This window comes from Mesocricetus auratus, unplaced genomic scaffold (genome assembly GCF_017639785.1).
Source record: "Mesocricetus auratus isolate SY011 unplaced genomic scaffold, BCM_Maur_2.0 Super-Scaffold_100006, whole genome shotgun sequence".
Classification (NCBI taxonomy): Eukaryota; Metazoa; Chordata; class Mammalia; order Rodentia; family Cricetidae; genus Mesocricetus; species Mesocricetus auratus.
The window spans coordinates 60681385-60709192 of record NW_024429190.1 but is presented as its reverse complement, the minus strand read 5'-3'; the positions used below and the strand labels follow the sequence as shown (position 1 = coordinate 60709192).

The window sequence follows — 27808 nt, the reverse complement described above, 5'->3', positions numbered from 1 at the left end:
AACATGCATGTCTCTAATTCAAATTTTAAAAAGAAAAAAAAAGAACTCCAAATTGGAAACGTTTTCTGATTGAGTTACACCTCAGTGGATCCTTGCTAGTGATTATTCTGAACATTTTTTGATGATCATCTCTGCCTCTAGGTACTAGAATCTAGAAACTTAGTATAAAACTCTTATAGCAAATTTCTTATCTCAGTCACCTTTCTTTACTAAAATCAATAGCAGAGGGAATCAATGAGAGGAATTGGAGCATAGTGCCCTAATTTCTTTGTAAGAAATCCCCATTTCCCTGACAGGAGGAACTGTGGAGATGTGCCGCTGAAATATATTTGATATATTTTAAGATAAAGAGGCTCATGAGGCTTGTAACAAGAGACAAGTGGGAAAGATAAAGAAAAAGAAATGTATTAATGAGACATCTGTAGAATTGCAAAGCAGTAACTATCTTATGTCTCCAGATTACTAATGAATTATTCTTTCCAATGATCCACAGACACAGAAAAAGGAGTGTTTTACTAAAGGCAAACAACAAAGTTTTATTCAATAATTTCAGTCTGAAGACAATTCATGCGACACTAAGTGTCTTTTCCCAACTGAATAATCTCTTCAGAACCTCTTCAAAAACAGATATGGAAAAGGAATTTATTTGAAATTATGAACTTTCACATCCTCCCCTGTTGGGGAAGTCCTGTTATTTGCCTGTTATTTGTCAATAAAGTACTGTTGAGCCTATAGGGAACCAAGATAGGAGGGACTAGGAGTTCAGGAGGATTCTGGGAAAGAGAAACAAGAGAGTCACCATGTAACGCCATGGGGTAGGAGCCCAGAACTATTCTCTGGTAAGAGACATACTTAGATTAACAATTATGGGGTAATTACTTAAGTCAGAGCTAGCCAGTAAGCAAGCAAGGCCAACAGCTTCATAATTAATATAGCCTCCTGTGTGTTTATTTGGGACTGATGCGGATCTAGAACCAGGCGGGCGGAACGGTTTCTCACAAGGAAAAAGCTTCTCGTAACACTCCCCCCCAAATCATTTAGATCAGATCTATGGCATTGGATTGACTAAAGGTAAAGGGAATTTTGATTTGGTGGTGGAGCAGGGGCATTGTGTGCGATCTCAAAGAGCTTAATGAGAATCATACCATTTTCCAATTTTCATTCTTTATGAAGTTTTAACTATGAATGACATCTTAAATTAGCATATTTCATATATAGAAAACTATTAACATAAGGAATATTCTATGTTTTAATACATTATGAAATAGAACAGTAATTCTAATGTACAGACTAATAACTACATAAGTGAAGGCATTTCATCCTGTCTGCTACCAAGAATTTGAGTATGACTGAACTTTTACTTTAAAATCTTTGAAATAGGGCACATGAAAGAGTAATTGTCTGAGGGTCCCTTTTCTCAAGACTTCTTTGGAACACTTGAATCCCCACCCCAGTTTCCCTTCCCTCCTCTTCCCCCTGTCCTCCCAGCTCTATATTCCCTCTTCCCCAGGTTCACTCACTACTCTTCCTTTCCCTTCAGAAAAGAGAAGGCCTCCCAGGAATACCAGCAAACTATGACAAATATATATCAAAATATCAAAATTGTCACAACCCCTCCTATTAAGGCTGGATGAGGCAGCCCAGGAGGAAAAAAGTCCCAAAAGCAGTCAAATGCATCAGAGACAGTCCCTGCTCCCACTGTTAGGAATTCTACTGGAACACCAAGCTATACAACCATAGTATATATGCAGAGGACAAAGGTCAGAATCATACAACTCACTTGTTTGTTGAGTCTCTGTGAGTCCTTATGAGCCCTGGTTAGTTGATTCTGTGGGTCATGTTCTCATGGCATCTTGACTCTTCTAGTTCCTACAATACTTCCTTACCCACTCCTGCAGAATTCTCCCAGATTGGTTGTTGGTTCCCACAAATTCTGTTTCACCTTTTATCCTACAGACAGGACTAATTGTAGGTGCATGGTTTTGTGGCTGTGTTGGTGTTCCAATCCCTTGCCTGGAAGCATTGTCTGGTAAGATAAGATACTTGCTTCAGGGTCCATATCCTCTATACTAGGAGTATTCACTGGGGTCACTGGAGGAGATGCCTAGGAGTTTCCATTGCACTAGATTTCTATGTAATGCAGGGAAAACACACATTTTAAACTTATTATAAACACTTAATGTTACTTAGTCTTTAGAATGTTTTGTAATGCAAAAGTTAATTCTATCTGAACTGATAATCATTCATTCCTAGGCTTAAAAGTACTGTCTTGTACTAGAAATAATAGTTGAAATTCTGTATTTATTTCATCTGTGCATTAATTAAAATCAGGTAAACATATCTCTATTTTCATATTTGAAAAAATAAATAACCTCCCAGAAAGTATCACACAAACTGATCAGGCAGTTCTGAACTTACTAAATAAATAATCAATTAATAGCTGTTTAAAAGGATGTACTTGACATAAATAAATGTAATTATTTTTTTTCAGATTTGCAAAATGATCCCTATAACCCTCATCAGCAATTTTTCCCTATTTCACACATTTCTGGTTTTCAGGAAGATGAACTGATGTGAAGAACAATAAAAGCAAACCATTATGCATAAATCTGGGTTACTCCTCACAATCATAAATGCTAAACTACTTTAAGCAGTAAATTAAAAATGGTTTATTTAGTTGCTGATACATTCATAACATTGGGATACCTCAGCAAAATTATGCCATATATCATTGAAGAATTAATTCTTCCTATGTCAGTATTCAAAAGACAAAGAAAGTGCTAAATAAGGAAAAGTCTCAAGAAAAAATAAGTAAGATGTTTTAAATGACAAGCATTTTTAATTTTATAATAGAAGTATTTGACATACATTTTTAAAAGCTGTCTTCAAATGAAATTTCTTTAGAAAAGGAGTTTGATGGAAGAGTCATTTCTATGAGTCTTCTACACACCCTCTTAACTTTCCTCCATACATATTAATCAGTATATATCAGAAACCACATTTCATATTCTAGGGGTAACCCCTATTTCTTTTAAGGGTCTCATATTTCTCCATTTCTAGCAGTAAAGAAGAGCACATCCCACATGATGGCTAACTTAGATTCTTAGTATCCTAAGAATATAAAAGAAATAATTTGAAGGATGTAATGATGAAGAAAAACATTAATAAAAAATGAACTGTGAGTAATATGTGGCAGACTGTGAAGTCACAATTCCTTTTTCTTTCTCTCTTCTCCAGCAGAGCAAGATGCCCAAGGGAAAGAACACCAAGGGGAAGAACACGGCCCGGGCCCCTGCAGTCGAGAAGACACATGAGGCCAAAAAGGTGATGAATCTTTTGTTTGAGAAAAGGCCTAAGAACTTTGGGCAGGACAACCAGCCCAAAAGAGATCTTGCATGCTTCGTCAAATGGCCCTGTTATATTCAGCTACAGCTGCAGAGAGCCATCCCCTATAAGCATCTCAAAGTGCCTCCTGCCAGTAATCAGTTCATCTAGGCCCTGTACCAGCAAACAGCTACCCAGCTGCTTAAGCTTGCCCACAAGTACAGGCCAGAGACAAAGCAGAAGAAGCAAAGGCTTTTGGCTGGTGCTGAAGAGAAGGGTGCTGCAAAGCATATTTCCAAACTAAGAGGCCACCTGTTCTTAGAGCAGGAGTCAATACAGTCACCACATTGGCGGAGAACAAGAAAGCTCAGCTGCAGGTAATCGCCCATAATGTAGACCACATTGAGCTGGCGGTCTTCCTGCCTTCCCTGTGTGGGAAGATGAGCGTCCCCTAATCATTAAGGGAAAAGCTAGCCTGGGACAGGAAGATATGGACCACCTTGCCTTCACACAGGTTAACTCAGAAGACAAGGGTTATCTGGCTAAGCTGGTGGAAGCTATTAGGACCAATTACAACCACAGATATGATTAAAATCCGCTGCTACCGGGGAGGCAATGTCCTGGGTCCAAATCTATGGCTGGAACTGCCACCCCCTCAACTTCCTGTTCCCCCATGACCAACTCCCTTCCTCTTTACCCCCTCTATTCTTCCCAGGTCCCACTCCCCCCCCACCCCTCACCGTGTTCCCCATCCATTCAGAGGATCTTGTCTCCATCCTCTTCTCTTGGGTACTATGCATATATGCATATCTTTTAGGTTCTTTCCTGTTTCCCAGACTCTCTATCTGTGGAAGTGCAGACTGGCACTATCCTGATCCATATCTAGAATCCATATATGAGTGAGTACATACCATGTTTGTCTTTTTGCGACTGGGTTACCTCACTCAGGATGGTTTCTTCCAGTGCTATCCATTTCCCTGCGAATTTCAAGATTCCATTGTTTTTTCTGCTGAGTAATACTCCATTGTGTAAATGTACCACATTTTCTCTATCCACTCTTCAGTTGAGGGGCATCTAGGTTGCTTCCAGGTTCTGGCTATTACAAACAATGCTGCTATGAACATAGTGGAGCAGATGCCCTTGTTGTATAAACCTGCCTCATTTGGATAAATGCCTAAGAGTGGAATTGCTGGGTCTAGTGGTAGATTGATTCCCATTTTCCTGAGGAATCTCCATACTGATTTCCAAAGAGGCTGTATGAGTCGGCATTCCCACCAGCAGTGGAGGAGTGTTCCTCTCTCTCCACATCCTCTCCAGCATAAATTGTCTTCGGTGTTTTTGATTCTAGCCATTCTGACAGGAGTAAGATGGTATCTCAGAGTTGTTTTGATTTGCATTTCCCTGATGGCTAAGGATGTTGAGCACTTTCTTAAGTGTCTCTTGGCCATTTTAGCCGCCTCTACTGAGAATTCTCTATTTAGCTCTGTACCCCACCTTTCAAGTGGATCCTTTGGTGTTTTGGAGACTTGTTTCTTGAGTTCTTTGTAAATTTTGGAGATTAGCCCTCTGTCAGATTTAGGGTTAGTGAATATCTTTTCCCATTCTGTGGCCTGCCTTTTTGTCTTTTTGACTGTGTCCTTTGCCTTACAGAAGCTTTTTAGTTTCAGAAGGTCCCATTTGTTAATTGTCGATCTCAGTGCCTGTGCCACTGGTGTTATGTTTAGGAAGTGGTCTCCTGTACCAACTCGTTGAAGAGTATCTCCCACTTTCTCTTCTAAAAGTTTCAGTGTGGCTGGATATATGTTGAGATCTTTGATCCATTTGGACTTAAGTTTTGTACAAGGCGATAAACATGGATCTATCTGCAGTCTTCTGCATCCCAGTACCCAGTTATGCCAGCACCATTTGTTGAAGATGCCTTCTTTTTTCCACTGTACAGTTTTAGCTTCTTTGTCAAAAATCAGGTGTTCATAGGTGTGTGGGTCAAAATTAGGGCTTCCGATTCGGTTCCATTGGTCTACCTGCCTATTTTTGTGCCAATACCAAGCTGTTTTCAGGACTATAGCTCTATAATAGAGCTTGAAGTCAGGTATGGTGATGCCTCCTGAAGTTCCTTTATTATATAGGGATGTTTTGGCTATCCTGGGCCTTTTGTTTTTCCATATAAAGTTAATTAATGTTCTTTCCAGGTCCTTGAAGAATTGTGATGGAATTTTGATAGGGATTGCATTGAATCTATAGACTGCTTTTGGCAAGATTGCCATTTTTATTATGTTGATCCTACCAATCCAAGAGCATGGGAGATCTTTCCATTTTCTGGTATCTTCTTTGATTTCTTTCTTCAAAGACACAAAGTTCTTGATATGCAGGTCTTTCACTTCCTTGGTTAACATTATCCCCAGATATTTGATGCTGTTTTTGGCTATTGTAAAAGGTGATGTTTCTCTGATTTCTTTCTCAGTCACTTCATCATCTGTATATACTAGGGCCACTGATTTTTTTTAGTTTACCGTGTATCCTGCCACATTGCTGAAGGTGTTTATCAGATCTAGGAGTAACCTTGCGGAGTTTTTTGGATCACTTATGTAAACTATCATATCATCTGCAAATAATGAAAGTTTGACTTCTTCTTTTCCTATTTGTATCCCCTTTATCTCCTTTTGTTGTCTTATTGCTGTAGCTAGAACTTCAAGTACAATATTGAAGAGATATGGAGAGAGTGGACAGCCTTGTCTTGTTCCTGATTTTAGAGGAATTGGGTTGTGTTTCTCCCCATTTAATTTGATGTTAGCTGTTGGTTTACTGTATATTGCTTTTATTATATTCAGGTACGTTCCTGTTATCCCTGATCTCTTTAGGACCTTTATCATGAAGGGGTGCTGGATTTTGTCAAAGGCTTTTTCAGCATCTAGTGAGATGATCATGTGGTTTTTCTTTCGCAGATTGTTAATATGGTGGATTACATTGATAGATTTTCTAATGTTGAACCATCCCTGCATTCCTGGAATGAAGCCTACTTGATCATGGTGGATGATTTTTCTGATGTGTTCTTGAATCCGGTTTGCAAGTATTTTATTGAGTATTTTTGCATCAATGTTCATGAGGGAAATTGGTCTATAGTTCTGTTTCTTAGTTGTGTCTTTGTGTGGCTTGGGTATCAAGGTAATTGTAGCCTCGTAGAAAGAGTTTGGCAGTGAGCCTCCTGCTTCTATTGTGTGGAATACTTTGACGAGTATTGGAATGAGCTCTTCTTTGAATTTCTGGTAGAATTCTGCACTGAAGCCATCTGGGCCTGGGCTTTTTTGTTTGGGAGACTTTTGATGACTGCTTCTATTTCATTAGGGGTTATAGGTCTGTTTAGATTATTTATCTGTTCTTGATTTAGTTTTGGCAAGTGATATCTATCCAGGAAATTGTCCTTTTCCTTTAAATTTTCAAATTTTGTGGAGTACAGATTTTCAAAGTATGCCCTGATGATTCTCTTGATTTCCTCAGAGTCCGTTGTTATGTCCCCTTTTTCATCCCTGATTTTGTTAATTAGCATGTTCTCTCTCTGTCTTTTGGTTAGTTTGGACAGAGGTTTGTCTATTTTGTTGATTTTCTCAAAGAACCAACTCTTTGTTTCATTGATTCATCTCAGTGTTTTCCTGGTTTCTACTTGATTGATTTCAGCCCTCAATTTGATTATTTCCTGGTGTCTGCTCCTCCTGGGGAGTTTGCTTCTTTTTGTTCTAGAACATTCAGCTGTGCTATTAATTCTCTAGTATGACTGTTCTCCAGTTTTTTCATGTGGGCACTTAGTGCTATAAACTTTCCTCTCAGCACTGCTTTCAAAGTGTCCCATAAGTTTGTGTATGTTGTGTCTTCATTCTCATTGAAATCGAGGAAGTCTTTAATTTCTTTTTTTATTTGTTCCTTTGCCCAGGGATGGTGCAATTGTGCATTGTTCAATCTCCATGAGTTTGTAGGGTTTCTGCGATTTGTGTTATTGTTGAATTCTAATGTTAATGCATGGTGGTCTGATAAGATGCAGGGGGTTATTCCAATTTTTTTGTATCTGTGGAGATTTGCTATGTTTCCTATTATGTGGTCAATTTTAGAGAAGGTTCCATGTGGTGCCGAGAAGAAGGTATATCCCTTTGTATTTGGATGGAATGTTCTATAGATGTCTGTTAAACCCAGTTGGGTCATAACTTCTATTAATTCTTTTGTTTCTTTGTTAAGTTTCTGTCTGGAGGTCCTGTCTAGCGGTGAGAGCGGATTGTTGAAGTCTCCTACTATTAGTGTGTGAGATTTTATGTGCATTTTGAGCTTTAGTAATGTTTCTTTCACGAATGTAGGTGCCTTTGTATTTGGGGCGTAGATGTTTAAAATCGAGACTTCGTCTTGATGTATTTTTCCTTTGATGAATATGAAGTGCCCTTCTTCATCTCTTTTGATTGATTTTAATTTGAAGTCTAATTTGTTAGATATTAGGATTGCTACGCCCGCTTGTTTCTTGGGGCCGTTTGATTGGAAGATCTTTTCCCAGCCCTTTACTCTGAGATAACGTCTGTCTTTGTTGTTGAGATGTGTTTCTTGTATGCAGCAGAAGGAAGGGTTCTGTCTTCGTATCCATTCTGCTAGTCTTTGTCTTTTTATAGGCAAGTTGAGGCCGTTGACATTGAGGGATATTAATGACCATTGATTGGTGATCCTTGTTTGCGCTTGATTTATTGTTAGTGAAGTTATTTTGTGTTGTTTCTCCTCCCTTTTTCTTTTAGTGTTTTGTAAAGTATGATTATATATTGCCTGTGTCTTTGTGAATGTAGTTATCTTCCTTGGCTCTAGGTTTTCCTTCTAGCATTTTCTGTAGAGCTGGATTCATGGATATGTATTGTTTAAATCTGGCTTTGTCATGGAATATTTTGTTTTCTCCATCTATGGTAATTGAGAGCTTTGCTGGATATAGTAGTCTGGGCTGGCATCCTTGTTCCCTTAGCGTTTGTAGGACATCTGACCAGGATCTTCTGGCTTTCATCGTTTCCATTGAGAAGTCAGGTGTAATTCGGATAGGTCTGCCTTTGTATGTTACTTGGCCTTTTTCTTTAGCTGCTCTTAATATTTTCTCTTTGCTCTGTAGGTTTGATGTTTTGATTATTATATGGCGAGGTGACTTCTTTTTCTGGTCAAGCCTATTTGGTGTTCTGTAAGATTCTTGTACTTTCATAGGCATATCTTTCTTTAGGTTAGGGAAGTTTTCTTCTATGATTTTGTTGAATATGTTTTCTGTACCTTTAAGTTGAAGTTCTTCACCTTCTTCTATACCTATTATTCTCAGGTTTGGCTTCTTCATGGTGTCCCATATTTCCTGGATATTTTGTGTTAAGGATTTGTTGGTTTTGAGATTTTCTTTGGTTGACGACTCTATATCCTCTAATGAGTCTTCAACACCTGAGATTCTCTCTTCTATCTCTTGTATTCTATTGGTGATACTTGCATCTGTAGTTCCAGACCATTTACCGAGCTTTTCTATTTCCAGCATCCCTTCATTCTGTGTTTTCTTTATCGTTTCTATTTCAGCTTTCAATCCTTCAACTGTTTGAGCTGTTTCCTTAATTTTCTTGGTTGTTTTTTCTTGGTGCTCTTTAGATTCTTTGAGAGATTTGTTTATTTCTTGAATTTTTCCCCCATTTCATGGATTTTTTTGTTTGTTTTTTCTTCTATTTCTTTAAGGGATTTCCTCGTTTCTTCTTTGAGGCTCTCCATCATCTTCATGAAATAATTTTTAAGGTCTGTCTCCTCTTCTTCATCTATGTAGTGCTTTTCGGGTCTTGCTGGTGTTGGATCCCTGGATTCTGGTGGGGTCATGTTGGTGTTTCTATTGCTGAGTGATCTCTTATTCTGTCTTCTTCCCATCTCTTCTTCCAGTGGGTGCTGGTGGGGTCTTTCCGTCTCCACTGGTCTCCTTCCTTACTGCAGGCTGAAGCTGGGGATGCTGAAGCTGGACTCGCTGGGGTTGGGGTCTTGGAGGGGCTGATCTCTTTCCTGAAGCTGGACTCGCTGGGGTTGGGGTCTTGGAGGGGCTGATGTCTTTCCTGTGTGGGCGGCTCTTCTGGAAGCCGGGAGCGGCCCCGAAGATGGAGGGGGATGGGTGATGGGCGGGCGGTCCCAGCCGGAGACCCAATCTCACCTGAAGCTTGTCTCGCTGGGTTGGGGTCTTGGAGGGGCTGATCTCTTTCCTGTGTGGGCAGCTCTTCTGGAATCTGGGAGCGGCCCCGAAGATGGAGGGGATGGGTGATGGGCGGGCGGTCCCAGCCGGAGACCCAATCTCACCTGAAGCTGGGCTCGCTGGGTTGGGGTCTTGGAGGGGCTGATCTCTTTCCTGTGTGGGCAGCTCTTCTGGAATCTGGGAGCGGCCCCGAAGATGGAGGGGGATGGGTGATGGGCGGGCGGTCCCAGCCGGAGACCCAATCTCACCTGAAGCTGGGCTCCCTGGGGTTGGGGTCTTGGAGGGGCTGATCTCTTTCCTCTGTGGGCGGCTCTTCTGGAAGCCCCGAAGATGGAGGGGGATGGGTGATGGGCGGGAGGTCCCAGCCGGAGACCCAATCTCACCTGAAGCTGGGCTCCCTGGGGGAAAGTGGTTTTAAAATGAAATTTCATAGCTGAAAATACCTATAATGAATATCAGATAAATCATTCCAAATCAATTAAAATAGACATTCAACACCTTAGAAAAATAGGAGTGAGTCACACTAAATCAGTAGATGGAAAGAAATAATAAATCACAGAAAAAATCTGAGATTGAAATAACAAAAGCAATACAATGTATCAAATTAAATAGAATTAGTTCTTCAAAAACTTAAACTTAAGTATGAAGAAACTAGTATCCAAAATAAAATGATTTAATTTTCTTCATTCATACTTATTTACACCTTCATTTCAAGTGTTAATAAACTCCCATATGGCAAGATATCTACTATTTGTAAAATTAAGGAGATGCTCATTTTGCAATGTTGAAGAACATATGCATTTCAAAATACTTTAAAGAATTCCTCTGTTCTTAAAATTTTAATGGTGTCTCATCACAAATGCAAAGGGACTCAAATTCTTTGAAGATGAACTAAATTTACACATTATGTTATTCCAGGTAAAACATTGATGCACTTAATTACCATATTGACATGTGGAATGAGTACTTAAGAAAAGAGGGAGAATGACAAAGGAAAAGCAAATTGTGATAAATCTGATATATGAAGCTGGAACAATGGAAAAACCTGTTGGCATAAGCCATCACCTGCCTAAATCACTCCTCAGGGAAATTTCCTGTCCTTGCTTTCTATCTTTCTACAAGAAAGCTCAGAATACTTGTAAGAAATCCATTCTTTGTGGCCTTCTACAGTGACAAATGAGAACTTGGCCATTCCTGGGATTGTTCTTTAATCTCTTTCTCCTAATCTGTAGTTCTCACTGCTCAGGACCATAGTTTGCCTTTTCAATGTTGGAAGTAGATGGATTTTACATTTTAATAGTGTTGACTTTGTCATCAACACTAGCATATTTTTGTTACGACCAAAATATAACAAAACCAAATACAACAAATGAAACATAATTGAAAATGAAAACAGTAACTAGCAAAACCTATAGTGAAAAGATATAAAATGCATTTCCCAGAAACAAATAGATTTATATTGTATTGCCAAATTCCATTATACTCCAGTATGTAAAAGGAATAAAACTTAAATGTTACACTTTTACTTATAAATACTTTTATAGCATTAATTTGTTCCCAAAAAGACATACAAGAAAATGTTAATATATATCAAAGTAAAACTCATTATCATATTGACCTATCACTGGCCAATGTTACAAAACTGGGAAGTTCCTTAGATACTGCCTCACACAATATGCAATGCTTCTTTAATAAATTTACCACCTCTTTTAAATGCCAAAAGCCTTATGTAATTGTAGTCATAAAAGAATATTTATGTTCATAAAAGCAATGAGTTGTGATATTTTGTCTTTCCAAATATATTCATTCAATATGAATCATTTGAAATGTAATTATAAAATTTTGTATGTATGTCTTAACTTGTATGTACATGCTCATGAATACCAGTAAATTGAAAATTATTTAGTTGTTTATGTTTACAATTGTCTTTTAAGTCAAATTTTTCATTAACTATGGGAATCATAGGAGAATATGTAGAGCTTGGGATGATGGGGATTAAAGTAGTGGCAGAAATACACAAGTGTGGGAAGACAACAAGCCAGTTTAGCTTTACTGGACTTACTTATATTCTGCTTTTACTATTATTTTGTCTTGGCCCTTTATGCCATCTGAAGAAGAGTTGAAAACATGCCTTAACATATTGGCTTTCATTCTATGGCAACATAATTAAATGTAAATCTCTCTGATCTGACCCAAAATATATCTATAAGATATCACAACCTCAAAAACTTGATTTTTCATAATAGAAATTTGCATTATTACAATTGTAGTATAGATTGAAATAAGACTAATAACACAAGAATTAGTAGTACATGCCCTTGCAAGCTCCATTATTTTTTAAATAACATTCACTAGTCACACATTGTCATTTTAAAAGAAAACTAAATCAAGAGATTGAAAATAATACTCATGCGGGAGCATCAGGTAAACAGGCCAGCTTCCCGGCCTGTGTTCCAGAGCCTGCAGATCGCCTGGGAACTGCACAGAGCTCCCAATCCCGGCGGGAGCCAAGCACCCCAGACTCCAGATCTTCTCTCCCACCAACGATTCCAGGAAAGGAGAGGAGGCTGGGCGCACAGGGAATAGCTGTCCCTCTGGCATCATCAGGTAAACAGGCCAGCTTCCCGGCCTGTGTTCCAGAGCCTGCAGATCGCCTGGGAACTGCACAGAGCTCCCAATCCCGGCGGGAGCATCAGGTAAACAGGCCAGCTTCCCGGCCTGTGTTCCAGAGCCTGCAGATCGCATGGGAACTGCACAGAGCTCCCAATCCCGGCGGGAGCATCAGGTAAACAGGCCAGCTTCCCGGCCTGTGTTCCAGAGCCTGCAGATCGCATGGGAACTGCACAGAGCTCCCAATCCCGGCGGGAGCCAAGCACCCCAGACTCCAGATCTTCTCTCCCACCAAAGAGACCAGGAAACTACAGGAGCCAGGGAGACCAGGGGAGTAGCTGTTCCGGATCAGGTACAACAGGACCCAGCATAGGGTCCAGGGGACCAGGTAGGAGGCTAAGCGCCCCAGATTCCTGTTCTTCTTCTCTACCCACGGACCAGCATTTGGACAAGGCATAGAAGAACCACCAGATTACTGGACTTACTAGCACCCACCAAAGGGAACTCTGGTCCCCAGACCAGGAAGGGGCTCTTTCTGCACCCACTAAAAGAAGAGATGGGAAAGAGACAATACAAAAACACAGTCAGCAACAGAAAAACAAATATGACACCGCCAGATTCTAGAGACTCCACACCAGCAAGACCCCAATATTCCAACGCGAAGGAAGCAGAAGAGAACGACCTTAAAAGCACTTTCATGAAAATGATAGAGGCCCTAAAAGAGGATATTGGAAAATCCCTCAAAGAAATGGAAGAAAAAACAAACCAAAAAATGCAAGAAATGGAAGAAAAACAAACCAAAAAATGCAAGAATTGGAAGAAAAAACAAACCAAAAAAGGCACGAAATGGAAGAAGAAATGAAGCAAAAAATGCAAGAAATGGAAGAAAAAGCAAAGCAAAAAATGCAAGAATTAGAAGAAGAAACATACCAAATAAGGCAGGAAATGGAAGAAGAAACAAAGCAAAAATGCAAGAAATGGTAGAAAAAACAAAACAAAAAATGAAAAAAATGGAGGAAGAAACAAACCAAAAAAGGCAGGAAATGGAAGAAGAAACAAAGCACAAAATCCAAGAAATGGAACAAAAAGCAAACCAAAAAATGCAAGAAATGGAAGAAAGAACAAACCAAAAAATTCATAAAAGGCAACAAACGGACGAACAGATAAACAGAAAATTGCAAGAAGCAATGCAAACGCTGCAAGGGTTGAAAACTGAAATAGAGACACTAAAAAAAACACAATCTGAAGAAAGGCAGAAAATAGAAAAGCTGGACAAACAGTCAGGCACTACCAATACAAGCATTACCAACAGAATAGAAGAGATGGAAGAGAGAATCTCAAGTGTTGAAGATACATTAGGAGAAATGGATTTATCAACCAAAGAAAACCTTAAATCCAACAAATCCTTAACACAAAACATCCAGGAATTATGGGACACCATGAAAAGACCAAACCTAAGAATAATAGGTATAGAAGAAGGAGAAGAAATCCACCTCAAAGGGGCAGAAGGCATATTCAACAAAATCATAGAAGAAAACTTTCCCAACCTTAAGAAAGACATGCCAATGAAGGTACAAGAAGCCTACAGAACACCAAATAGAGTGGACCACAAAAAAAATCCCCTTGCCACATAATAATCAAGACCCCAAACATACAGAATAAAGAAAGAATATTAAGAGCAGCTAAGGAAAAGTCAAGTAACATCTAAAGGCAGACCTATCAGAATTACACCTGATTTCTCCATGGAAACTCTGAAAGCCAGAAGGTCCTGGATAGATATTCTACCTACACTAAGAGACCATGGATGCCAGCCCAGACTACTATACCCGGCAAAGCTCTCAATCACTATAGACGGAGAAAACAAGATATTCCATGACAAAACTAGATTCAACCAATATGTGTCCACTAACCCAGCCCTACAGAAAATTTTGGAAGGAAAACTCCAACCCAAGGAAGCTAACTACAACCAGAAAAACATAAGCATTAGAGAATCCCTCTCTACCAACAGCCAAAAGAACAAAGGGGCGAAATTCCACCCATAATTCCACCACCAACAACCATCGCAAATCGAAGAAGGATGAGCAATCAATGGTCATTAATATCCCTCAATATTAACGGCCTTAACTCACCCATAAAAAGACACAGACTAGCAGAATGGATTCGAAGACAGAACCCTTCCTTCTGCTGCATACAAGAAACACACCTCACCCTCAAAGACAGACATTACTTGAGAGTTAAAGGTTGGGAAAAAGTTTTTCAATCAAATGGACCCAAGAAACAAGCAGGGGTAGCAATCCTAATATCTAACAAACTAGACTTTAAAATAAAATCAATCAAAAGAGATGAAGGAGGTCATTACATACTCATCACAGGTGAAACCCACCAAGACGAAGTGTCTATCCTGAACATCTATGCCCCCAATACAAAGGCATCCACATTCGTTAAAGAAACATTATTAGAACTTAAATCTCATCTAAAGCCCCACACAGTTATAGTGGGAGATTTCAACACACCACTCTCACCACTAGACAAGAATACCAGACAGAAACTCAACAAAGAAGCAAAGGGTCTAATAGAAGTAATGACCCAACTGGGATTAACAGATATCTATAGAACATTTCATCCACATAAAAAAGAATATACCTTCTTCTCACCACCACATGGAACCTTCTCAAAAATCGACCACATACTTGGCAACATATCAAACCTCAGCAGCTACAAAAAAATTGGAATAACTCCATGCATCTTATCAGACCACCATGCCTTAAAATTAGAATTCAACAACAACACAAATTGCAGAAAACCTACAAACTCATGGAAATTGAATAATGCTCAACTGCACCATCCCTGGGTCAAAGAGGAAATAAAAAAAGAAATTAAAGACTTCCTCGAATTCAATGAGAATGAAGACACAACATACCCAAACCTATGGGACACTTTGAAAGCAGTGCTACAGGGGAAGTTCATAGCACTAAGTGCTCACATGAAGAAACAGGAAAACAGTTATACCAGAGAATTAACATCACAGCTAAAAGCTCTAGAACACAAAGAAGCAAACTCCCCAGGAGGAGTAGACGCCAGGAAATAATCAAATTGAGGGCTGAAATCAACAAAGTAGAAACCAGGAAAACAATACAAAGAATCAATGCAACGAAGAGTTGGTTCTTTGAGAAAATCAACAAGATAGACAAACCTTTGTCCAAACTTACCAAACAGCAGAGAGTGAACACACAAATTAACAAAATCAGAAATGAAAAGGGGGACATAACAACAGACTCTGAGGAAATCCAGAGAATCATTAGGTCATACTTTGAAAACCTGTACTCCACAAAATTCGAAAATTTAAAGGAAATGGATGACTTCCTGGACAGCTATCATTTGCCAAAACTAAATCAAGAACAGATAAGCAATTTAAATAGACCTATAACCCCTATGGAAATAGAAGCTGTCATCAAAAGTCTCCCAACCAAAAAAAGTCCAGGTCCAGATGGCCTCAGTGCAGAATTCTACCACAAATTCAAAGAACAGCTTATACCAATTCTTCTCAAAGTGTTCCACACAATAGAAGCAGAAGGGTCTTTGCCAAACTCTTTCTATGAGGCTTCAATAACCTTGATCCCCAAGCCACACAAAGATACAACCAAGAAAGAGAACTTCAGACCAATATCCCTCATGAACATTGATGCAAAAATACTCAATAAAATACTGGCAAATCGGATCCAAGAACACATCAAAACAATCATTCACCACGATCAAGTAGGTTTCATCCCAGGGATGCAGGGATGGTTCAACATACGAAAATCCATCAACGTAATCCACCATATAAACAAGCTGAAAAACAAAAATCACATGATCATCTCACTAGATGCTGAAAAAGCCTTTGACAAAATCCAACACCCCTTCATGATAAAGGTCTTGGAGAGATCTGGGATAACAGGGACATACTTAAACATAATAAAAGCCATATACAGTAAACCAACAGCCAACATCAAACTAAATGGACAGAAACTCAACGCAATTCCTCTAAAATCAGGAACAAACAAGGCTGTCCACTCTCTCCATACCTTTTCAACATGGTACTTGAAGTTCTAGCTATAGCCATACGACAACAAAGGGGGATCAAGGGGATACAAATTGGGAAGGAAGAAGTCAAACTTTCACTGTTTGCAGACGATATGATAGTTTACATCAATGACCCAAAGAACTCTACCAGGGAACTCTTACAGCTGATTAACACCTTCAGCAAAGTGGCAGGTTACAAGATCAACTCAAGAAAGTCAGTAGCCCTACTATATACAGATGATAAAAGGGCTGAAAGAGAAATCAGAGAAACATCACCCTTTACAATTGCCACAAACAACATAAAATACCTTGGGGTAACGCTAACCAAACAAGTGAAAGACCTGTATCGTAAGAACTTTGAATCTTTAAAGAAAGAAATTAAAGAAGCCCTCAGAAAATGGAAAGATCTCCCATGCTCTTGGATAGGTAGGATCAATGTAGTAAAAATGGCAATCCTGCCAAAAGCAATCTACAGATTCAATGCTATCCCCATTAAAATCCCAGCACAATTCTTCACAGACCTTGAAAGAACAATAATCAATTTTGTATGGAAAAACAAAAGACCCAGGATAGCCAAAACAACCCTGTTCAACAAGGCAACGTCCAGAGGCATCACTATCCCTGACCTCAAGCTCTATTATAGAGCTATAGTCCTGAAAACAGCTTGGTATTGGCACAAAAATAGACAGGCAGACCAATGGAATCGAATTGAAAATCCGGGTATTAACCCACACACGTACGAACATCTGATCTTTGACAAAGAAGCTAAAAATATACAATGGAATAAAGAAAGCATCTTCAACAAATGGTGCTGGCATAATTGGAGACTGGCATGTAGAAAAATGCGGATCGATCCATGTTTATCGCCATGCACAAAACTTAAGTCCAAATGGATCAAAGACCTCAACATAAATCCAGCCACACTGAACCTCTTAGAAGAGAAAGTGGGTGGTACCCTTGAAAGAATTGGTACAGGAGACAGCTTCCTGAACATAACACCAGTAGCACAGACAGTGAGATCAACAATTAATAAATGGGACCTACTGAAACTGAGAAGCTTCTGTAAGGCAAAGGACACAGTCAGCAAGACAAAAGGCAGCCCACAGAATGGGAAAAATATTCACTAATCCCACATCTGACAGAGGGTTGATCTCCAAAATTTACAAAGAACTCAAGAAGCAAGTCTCCAAAACAGCAAAGGACCCAATTAAGAAGTGGGCTGCAGAACTAAATAGAGAGTTTTCAATAGAGGAGTCTAAAATGGCTGAGAGGCACTTGAGAAAGTGCTCAACATCCTTAGCCATCCGGGAAATGCAAATCAAAGCAACTCTGAGATACCATCTCACTCCTGTCAGAATGGCTAAAATCAAAAACACCAATGACAATTTATGCTGGAGAGGATGTGGTGAAAGGGGGACACTCCTCCATTGCTGGTGGGAGTGCCAACTGGTTCAGCCACTTTGGAAAGCAGTATGGAGATTCCTCAGAAAAATGGGAATAAACCTACCACAAGACCCAGCAACTGCACTCTTAGGCATATATCCAAAAGATGCCCATTCATATAACAAAGATGTCTGTTCCACTATGTTCATAGCAGCTTTATTTGTAATAGCCAGAACTTGGAAGCAACCTAGATGTCCTCACCCGAAGAATGGATAGAGAAAATGTGGTACATCTACACAATGGAGTACTATTCAGCAGAAAAAAATAATGGAATCATGAGATTCGCAGGCAAATGGATGACACTAGAAGAAACCATCCTGAGTGAGGTAACCCAGTCACAAAAAGAGAAACATGGCATGTACTCTCTCATATATGGATTTTAGACATAGATCTGGGGAGTGCCAGCCTACAATCCTATTGCCAGAGAGTCTGGGAAACAGAAACTTCATTTACTGGCTGGTTAAGTACTGAGCTGAACTCAAGAAAGCCAGTATCAGAGAGGGAGGACTGATGATCAAAGGGATTAAGACTGGGCTGGTTGAACTCCCAGAAACAGCTGACCAGACAAAGGTTAACTCTTGAATCCCAGGCATCAGCCTGGGAATCCAGCATGGGACTGATCAAGACCCCCTGAATCTGGGTGTCAGTGAGGAGGCCTAGGTAATCTATTGAGCCTTGGACAGCAGATCAGTACCCATCAAGTATACACACGGTCTCTGGACTCCCATAGAACAATGTGAGGTGCACTCTTACCCTGAACTCTTGGGGAAGGGTCTAGGCCCTGCCCTATATGAAATGACAGACTATGGACACCCCCATGGAGGGCCTCACCCTCCCTGGGGGAATGAGGGGATAACGGGGGGGATGGGGGGAGGGCACGGGAGGAGGGGAGGGAAAGGGAGAGGGACCTCGTACTGACTTGTGAAGCAACCTTGTTTCTTATCTAAATTTAAAATGGAAAATAAAAAAAAAGAAAAAAGAAAATAATACTCATGAAACTGTAAAGTTCAAAACTATTGTTACAAATATCTGTGTTTCATGCTATGTGAAATTAAGATAATTTATTAACTATTAAAACACACAAAACATTAAAAGACTATCTAAATAATGACAAAAAGCAAAAGGGAATATTAGCTCTGTATTAAGTAACATGAAAAAAGGTACTATGTAAATTTGTAAACAAATATAGTTGGAATTTATTATATAATTTTATGTTTTATGCCTGGCTAGTAATATATTTCTTGTTTTATGTTTGGATGGAAAGAACATAATTTGAATGTGATGCAAAAATATTCCTTTCCCCTTTCTTTTTTGAGTACTAAGTAGATAAGTAAAGCTAACAATGTTTTCCTCCATAGTGAAATTCAGTACCCATGCATATTCCAGGTACAGTGCCTTTACTGATGCACTGTTGTATAAGAACCAAATAATGACCTGAAAAATAAACAGAAATGGAATATAAGATACATCCCTTTATTCCTACCTTTTCATGAAGTTGAAGAAGGCAGGTGGTTTCATTTCAGGCTTCCTATTTCAACTTAGAGTGAAGCAAAAAGTTCCTATTTTTCTTAATTACGTGGATAACATTATGACACTCTTGTAAAATACCAAAGACCATCATGAAGACAAATCAGGGCAAGAACTCAAGGCCCTAACCAGGAGACAGGAACTAAAGCAGATGCTTTGGAGGAATACTGCTTATGGGCTAACTCCTCATGCCTTGATTAGCTTGCTTTCTTCCATCACCAGGATGTCCAGCCCAGAGTGGATACTACTCGCAGTGTCTGGGCATTCCCATAAGTATAGACCAAGAAAATGTTTCACAATCAAAAATCTTGATGCATTTTCTTAACTTCAGTTATCTCTTCCAACATGACTCAAGCTTGTGTCAATATGTCATAAAAGTAATTAGTAGACCATTTAAGAACATTTTAACATGATAAATTAATATCTTTGAATATACTGATATTTGCATGAATCAAAATTCATCAAAATATACAAGCAAAACTGGAATATTTCTTTGTAGATGAATACATTTCACTAAAATTAATTTTCATAATAGTTAATTGTATAAGAGTAAGTCCAACATACATATTTAAAGTCAAATTGTGCTTTTGAAATAAGCAAATGAACATATTCTATTTCCACAAAAAGATTAAACTGTATATCAAAGGAAACATAAGATATTTAAAATATGTAAAAATGCACACAGAATAATATAAAAATGAAAATAGAAAACAGGAAAGATAAATTTTAAAATATTTTATTTTCAGTTAAAAATGATAAAGTATATAAAATATGTTACCCAGGGAAATTCCATTTTGTTTAAAAACCCGAAAATTTGTACAGTCTATGAGCATTGTCTGAATTTGGGAATTTACCCTGCATATTAAAACTACTCTTTGTTATTTAGCATAGCTTACCTCTGGTTTTAATTACTGACAACCACTTGATTTGGAACAAATAGCCTCAATTTTATCTGTTAGACATGCATTATAGGAAGTGGTATCACTAGAAAGGCCTTTAAGGGCCATTGAATGCTTTAACTTGATTCTTTTCATTGAGTTACCTTAAAGATTTTTTTTCTGAGCAAGAAAGTTACCAGCATGATTCTTGATAGAGTTAATGATATTTGTGCATCTCTAAGAATAAAGGAAAACAAAAGAGGACAGGAAACTCAACTTATCACCAGTCCATTAGAAATCCTTATTTAGTTTACCCCTCCAGACACTTATTAAGCATAAACATAGTTCTGCAAGCAGGGTACTTACTCAGAATATACCCGCTGTTAGAAGAATGACCCCACTAGAAACTTAATTACACACTGAGAATGAACATGGAAAATGAGTCTTTTCTACAGTGTGGACACATGTTTATTTTATCTTGCTGGGCTCAATCAATATGAATAAAATGTTCAATAACTTACTAGAATACATTTCTAATTTCCTACTGTTTGGTTTGGGATTAAATGGTTTAATTTAACATTAGTCGAAAGTATTATGGTTAAAGCACAATCATTAAAAGTTGAATTTAATTATAATTCACTAAACCACTTTAGGGAGTTCTAATTTAGAGATGATGTCAAAAATATTGAGTTACTAATCTGTAGTAGGGTAAATCTTTAAAATTAATTCTTTCAAATTTGTTTTCCAAATGCCAAAAGTAAATTCAGGTAACTGATCTCTATCCTCCCTGGTATATTAACCAATCTTGACATCAACCAACTATAACAGAAAAATGTAGAGAAATCATTACTTTATAATGATTTTGTTTATATGTCCTTAAAGCATAAAAGATAATGTTTCATTTACATTAAAATTGCAGAATAAAAACATAAATAATCAATATCTTTCAAATATACCAATAGCCAATATAATGATGAATTAAGAAGACTACAACTTTCAAAAGAACCCTGCACCAAATAAAGAACCTAGGAATCAAAATCACGAAGGAAAAAAAATCCCTTCATAGTGAAAATTTTAAGACATTGACAATGTATATTGAGAAGGTGCCAGTCTCTGATAACTTAGTGTTCTGGAAAAATCCTAAAAAATTTGCAGTGGTTAAAAATACACAAGCACCACCAGCAATAACAACAACAACAAAACAACAGCTTGTCAATCAACTAAGTATTTACTTGTAGGAGACTAATGCAATTAGATCTGGCTCATTCAACCTGCACACAAATTAGACAGGCAATAAGATTAATAAAACTAAAGCTTTCTAATCAATAAACTGGCATCTTTCAAAATAAGAAGCACAGTCAGTAAGTACTTAAAAATCAGTCCAATACAATATCTAAAAACATATATCTCAGCACTAAGGGTGCAGTGTTCTTGCAGAGGAATCAAATTTTATTCCTAGCACCCTCATTGGATGAAGCACAATGGTCTGAAACTTCAGCTTTTGGGGAACCTATGATCTCTTCTGGCTTTAGGGAGAAGTGAACTCACAAGCACACAGACACAGACAAAGACACACAGACACAAACACTCACTCACACACACACACACACTCACACACACACCTAACCACCTAACCTTTTAAAATTAATTAAAATGAAAACAAATTTATTCAATATCCTTAGCAATCAGAAAAGTACAAACAAAAACTACTTTAATATTATGCTCATTCCAGCCCTGTCATAATGGCTACCACCAAGATAACAAGCTCTAACAATTGCTAGTGAGTATGTGGCAAAACAGGAATCTGTTTTGCTGCTGGTGTGAATTTAAGCTGGTTCAGACACTGCACAAGTCCAGAGGAATTAAAAACACAATAGAAAAATTGGTATTCACCTGTGTATTTGTCAGCAGTTTGTTGACTAATACCTATGCTGGTGATGCATAATAGAAATTATATATTGTTTATGGGGCACAATAAAAATACCACACAGAAAAAAAGCTGTTAGCAAAAATCAAGCAAGTAAATACTGTCTGAAGTTGGATGTAACACAAACTGATGGAAACATGCTTAATTTTAATAGCGAGTGGTCCCTTTAAGTTCTGTTTTGAAACTTGATAACAAGTGCAATGAGACATAAGTATTCCAGTAATTCTCATATCCAATTTTCTTTTATAAGGGTTTGTGAAGTGTCTTCATTCAATAGTTAATTACTAGTATAATAGCTGCAATGCTTCAGCAGATACCTGGCAATATTTCAACAGAAGTGCATACAACCTCCCTGTAAGTTAGGCACACATTAGACTTATTTGCTAGTTGCTAAGAGACCAAGTCATTTGCTGAGACTGACAAATTTGTCTTTCACGCAAAATATCCTCTAACAAAATTCCTCATGTGTCCAAATTAAATAGTGGCTACTTTGTAACTGTTTTTTTTCTTTTTATATCTTTAAGTCAGAAATTTAATCTGTCTCCCACTATATCTATGAAGCCATTTTAAGCAGTAAATTAAGCAAAACCTACCAAAGACATTTTGACCAGGAAGCATTCTAGTTTTCTTGTTTCCAAGCAACGTGACCTTGAGGGCAGTATCTAACTGCAAAGAGGTATTAAAAAAAGATTGAGTTAACATTGACATAAGTTTCAGAAATTTATTAGACTAACAGTAAGGTCTATATAATTAAAGCAGAGTTACATTATCAGGCCCAGGCAGAAACCAGTCCCATTTTGTCAGAGTCAACACAGACAGCCAATCCAGATGTACTTGTCTCTACAAACACAAAAAGAAACAAACACTGAAACTGTCTAAAATATGAACTTGCTCAATGGACAAATGCCAATTGAGGAGCTATGAATAATGGTAGAAGGAGAGACACCATGTATCACATTTGCACTGTCCTCAATTCCCTGCTTCCAGACTTTAGGACTACCAGGCTTAAATTAAGAACATTTTACCTGGAATGAGCAAATTTTCCTATAAAACTGTTCATATATTAAGCAGTCTGACCACCCCTGTGCTTACTATGTAAATTTTATTAGCCATACTAAAGCAAGCTTTCTGCATGTAGTGAAGCTGATTTTGGTTCCAAATATAATTATTTGTAGGAACAACAGACCTTGGCCAGAGGCCCACTTCCCCATCAGCGTGGGAGTAGGCAGCTGTAAGACAATGTTTACTAAAAACAATATGGTGCCTGGAGCAATAAGTTCCTGATAAGGGCTCGCCCACAGGAACACCCTGACCTTTTCCTATGACTAACCACTTCTTCCTGATTTACCCACCTTTGCCACCTCTGGTGTCAGGGCATATAATAACCATCCAGGGTAAGATTAAAGTGAAGCCTTCTGGAGGACCCTTCTAGAAGCCTTCTTGAAGCTTTCTTTGCACCACCGACTGGTCTGTGTGTGATCAATCCCGACACAGGCTGCACAGCGGGCACAGCAATTATTTGTGTAGCATCACTTCACATCGTAAGTTTAAGAATGTTAGCGAATCGTTGGTTGTGATTGACATACAATCCCTTACATGTGATATCACTTGATGTGATGATTGCCCAGTTAAAATATGTAAAGTGTATAAAATGTCATGCAAGTTGAATTTAAGATTGACGAATGCCTGGGACCGAAGAACAAATAAGTCCTTATTTTTTGTTTATAGATATTAATGGCAGCAAAATATGTAACAAATGATGACCTCAGATAAAGAATAGGTTTTTTAAAATTAGTTTTCTAGTGTCAAGAATATGTTAATATTTGAATCATCAGTTCCATAACAAAAGCAATTTCTTAGTTTTGTCTGACTAACAATTTTGTTAAGGATTTTATGTACTTTGATGACTTAGATGATTCTAATAACACATAATTTTCATTGCTTTTGATATTTAAATACACTATTAATATTTTCCAGGAAAAGATCTTCACCAACCTCACATCTGACAGAGGGCTAACCTACACAATATATGTAGAATTCAAGAAACTAGACAGCAAAATATCAAATAATTCAACTAAAAAGTGGGGTAAAGATCTTAACATAGAAATCTCAACAGAGGAATCTCAAATGGCTGAAAGGCACTTAAGGAATTGTTCAACATTCTTAGCCATCAGTGAAATACAATTCAAAACAAATCTGAGATGTCACCTTATACCTTTCAGAATGGAAGTAGATGCATAGGTCCCATGTAAAGGGAAGCATCAGGGAATTCTGATTCAGACTTATTGACTCCTTTGCTCACATTATCGCTCTTCCCGCTCTGAAACTGGACACCCAGAGTTCGGCCAAGTGTTTAGCTGTGGATCTATGCATCTACTTCCATCTGTTACTGGATAAATGCTCTATGAGGGCAATTAAGGTAGAAATCAATCTGATTACAGGGGAAGGGTAGTTAGGGTACCCTCTGCACTATTGCTTAGGTTCTTAACAAAAAGAAAGGTCTTAACTTTAGCATAGTCAAATTATATATAACAGAACAATTATCAAGTAAGAACACAGTTACAACATTTTGTCTATTAACATTTAGCAAGATTTAAAGAAAATATTATCTATCTCATTCTTGTGAGTCCAAAGTCCTATATGTAGTTTATCTCTTATCATAACTAAGGAAAACTATAATTATAGCTATTTGTCTTCAACTCTATCAAAGACCACAGAAGGATAATAGGATTGACAGAGACATCTTACTGCCTGGACAGTCACCCGAAGTTCCTCTGTAACGTTGGGGCATCCATCTTCAGCCCATAGGCCACAATGTGTCTAGAAGATTTCTCAGCAAAGCAGGAAATTTCAAACTGTCCATCTGCATTGGCAGTCTGTCAGTCATTTTTCTTTGTCCTGCAGAAAGTCTCTTAGACTCTTCCATGAAGCAGGAACCCTGTAAGACTGAGTTCAGCAGTCACATTCCTGTGGGTCCTGCATGTCCAGTTTATACAGCAACAGTCAAACAGTCTAGGCAAGAGCAGTTTCTTGCCCAAATGGCTAATCTTGCCATGTTGAAAGCAAACTCCATAACAAGTTTCTTCAATGTCCATCTTCCTCTCAGGCATAATTGGTGCTGTCAGGAGCAGACATTTCTCATTGTCAAGAAAAACCCTAAACCATTTAAAATGCCATTTTCTGAAGGTCTTTGAGAGTTTTGAAGACTGTTTATCTATCTCAAATATATTTCTGTATATCTAGGAAACCTAACTTACCTAACTATAAATTCTGACTATTATAAGTAACTATCTATAATCTGTATTTAATTGTGCATTACATTTTAAAAGATCAGTATAAGCACAATACTTAATCAAGAGGAGAAATATACATATCACAAAATTGACCTTGAATTTGTATCAATAAATGAAAAACAATACCCATACCATAGTCCCAGGAACATGAACTCCAAATATGTGACATCATTGCAGAACACATGGTTCCCAGAAGCAACATGCAATATGCTCTTTTGCATGTTTAATCTAATGGTGACCTAGAATAACAGAGATGGCTTATTTCAAAGCCAAAAATGGAGAGTATAAATCAGAGCAAGGGTAAATGCTTAGTAAGGAGTGACAATGTAAGAAAGTTCAAAAATATTCTGAATAAACTGAGTTCTTTTCATATGTGGGATGGTCTGAGATGTATAAATGGTTAAACCATTCTAAGTTGCAAATATCATAAGCTGAAAATATATTTAATATATTTAGTAGAGTAAATAGCATTATTTCAAAATATAGCACTTAAAAACTACAATACTATTTGTCATTGCTTTCACTGTCCTAGCCAGCATCACATGAGTATCAAACGCTTGACATTAACTCTAGGTAATAGGCATACATATCCTCCTAATCCAGATAAAGGTAATCTATGGCAAGTCTATGGATGTTCATAGGTCTCCTTTGTGGTCCTAATAAGCACTGAATTTATGCTAGTCAGTGACCCCCATCAGAGAAAACATATTCCATCTGTGTCTGTCCTTTCTTCATTTTCTCAGTGCTCTTAGCCAGGGTTCCTGGACCCAAACAGCTCAGACTGGTATAATCCCTTAAAACAATGATGATTATGAATCATGTCTGTGTTACTGTAAGCTAATTTCACACAAATTACAGTGGTTTCTAAATCTCTAGATGGTTTCTGATGTTTTGGTATGATGTCAAAGAATTATGTGGAGTTGTAGCTATTTTATTTGAAACATGAAATGTATGCAAACAAAGGGCAGTAATTCATTGTGTACATTCTTATCCAGTGTTCAGATAATTCAAGTTCTGTCAATGTTATTATGATAATTTTGATATTCAATTTTCAGAACTTTTGTCTTCAAATTAGTGCATAAAATACTGGTCTCAGAAGTTTATGCCATGGATTCAAAATCAGGTCAGTAACTGCAGCTGTGCCCAATTATTCTTATAACCACTACTTCTTCATTTCTTAAAAATAAGAGGGGTATGATTAGTCATAGTCATTTGTTTCCTTACAGAGTTAATGTGAAAAGTACAGAGAACAATGAATGCAAGCTCTCTTTGACACTTGGGAAGCAATGATCAAATGAAATATGCTATTCCACGCACTAAAAGTGACAGTACTGGCAATCTAGTGTGATGATATGAAGTCACTCTATTAATGATATATGGTAGTATGCCATTCAGCAAGCATAATTTTTAAATTATTCATAGAACTACATTCTTTTCTAATAATATCATCTTTTCAATTTCAATATCCTTTTCTAATCTTATTGAGTATATTTTCTAGATTTTTACACCTAATACTTTGTGTTTTTTTAAACTAAAATGTATTTAGTGAAATCATCGTAAACTTTTCTATTTATATGTAAAGGAATTTTGTTTAAAAAGAACCAGCAAGGTGTCCATGGCATCTAGAAAACTACTGTATTACAAACAAGTTGAAGTATATACACAAATGTAAAATTTGAAGATGCAAATATAGGACATGTAGAAATAGATATCTCAGCAATTGCAGAATACTTGTTTTTTTCTGAGGATCTGAGATTAGTTTCCAGAACCCTTGTTGTGTAGTTACAGTCAATCCAGGGAACCTGAGATACTCTTCTGGTCTCAATAGGATATTATACACATGGCTTTAAAATAATTTTATAAAAAGAAAAGAGATACCAATCATAGTGTTAGTGTTTTCATAAGTTTTAATTATATGTAATTCACTAAAGTCTAATTAAAGTGTGTGTGTGTATATTTTCTCTCTGTGTGTGTGTGTGTGTGTGTGTGTATGAGAGAGAGAGAGAGAGAGAGAGAGAGAGAGAGTTTCCAAATGAATCAAATGCCTTAATGTAAGTTTCCAAACTCTAAGACTAGTGAGGCAAGCCTCTTTAAGATACAGGCAAGAATATGACTTTTGAAAAGACATGAGCATGACTAAGGAAAGAATATAAAGAATGAAAATGAGGGATTACATGAAGCCAAAAGTTTCCACATCGTAATGTAGCCACTAACAAATGATGTATAGGATTCCTTTCCCAGCTTTATATTTGACACAAGATTAAATTCAGGCTATGTAAAGAACTTAAGAAATTGAAAAACAACAAAAAGAATTTTCAGTTAATATACTGATAAGTAAATTGAACGCACACTTCTCAGAGAGATACAAATACTTAACTATCAAAGAGAGGAAAATGAAAATTACTTTGATAACCCATAATATACTCAGTACTATCTATCAAAAATGAAAACAAACAAGACAAATTCTAGTAAGACTATATGGAGAAAAATTCTTATGTACAATAAATTAATGATACCACAGCAGTTGCTTATA

At 37.6% G+C, this 27808-nt stretch overlaps 1 pseudogene; it reads left to right on the top strand.

The window, feature by feature from the left end:
* The first annotated feature begins 3240 nt into the window (after positions 1 to 3240).
* Positions 3241 to 27808, top strand: part of LOC101825389 — a 49066-nt pseudogene continuing 24498 nt past the window's right edge.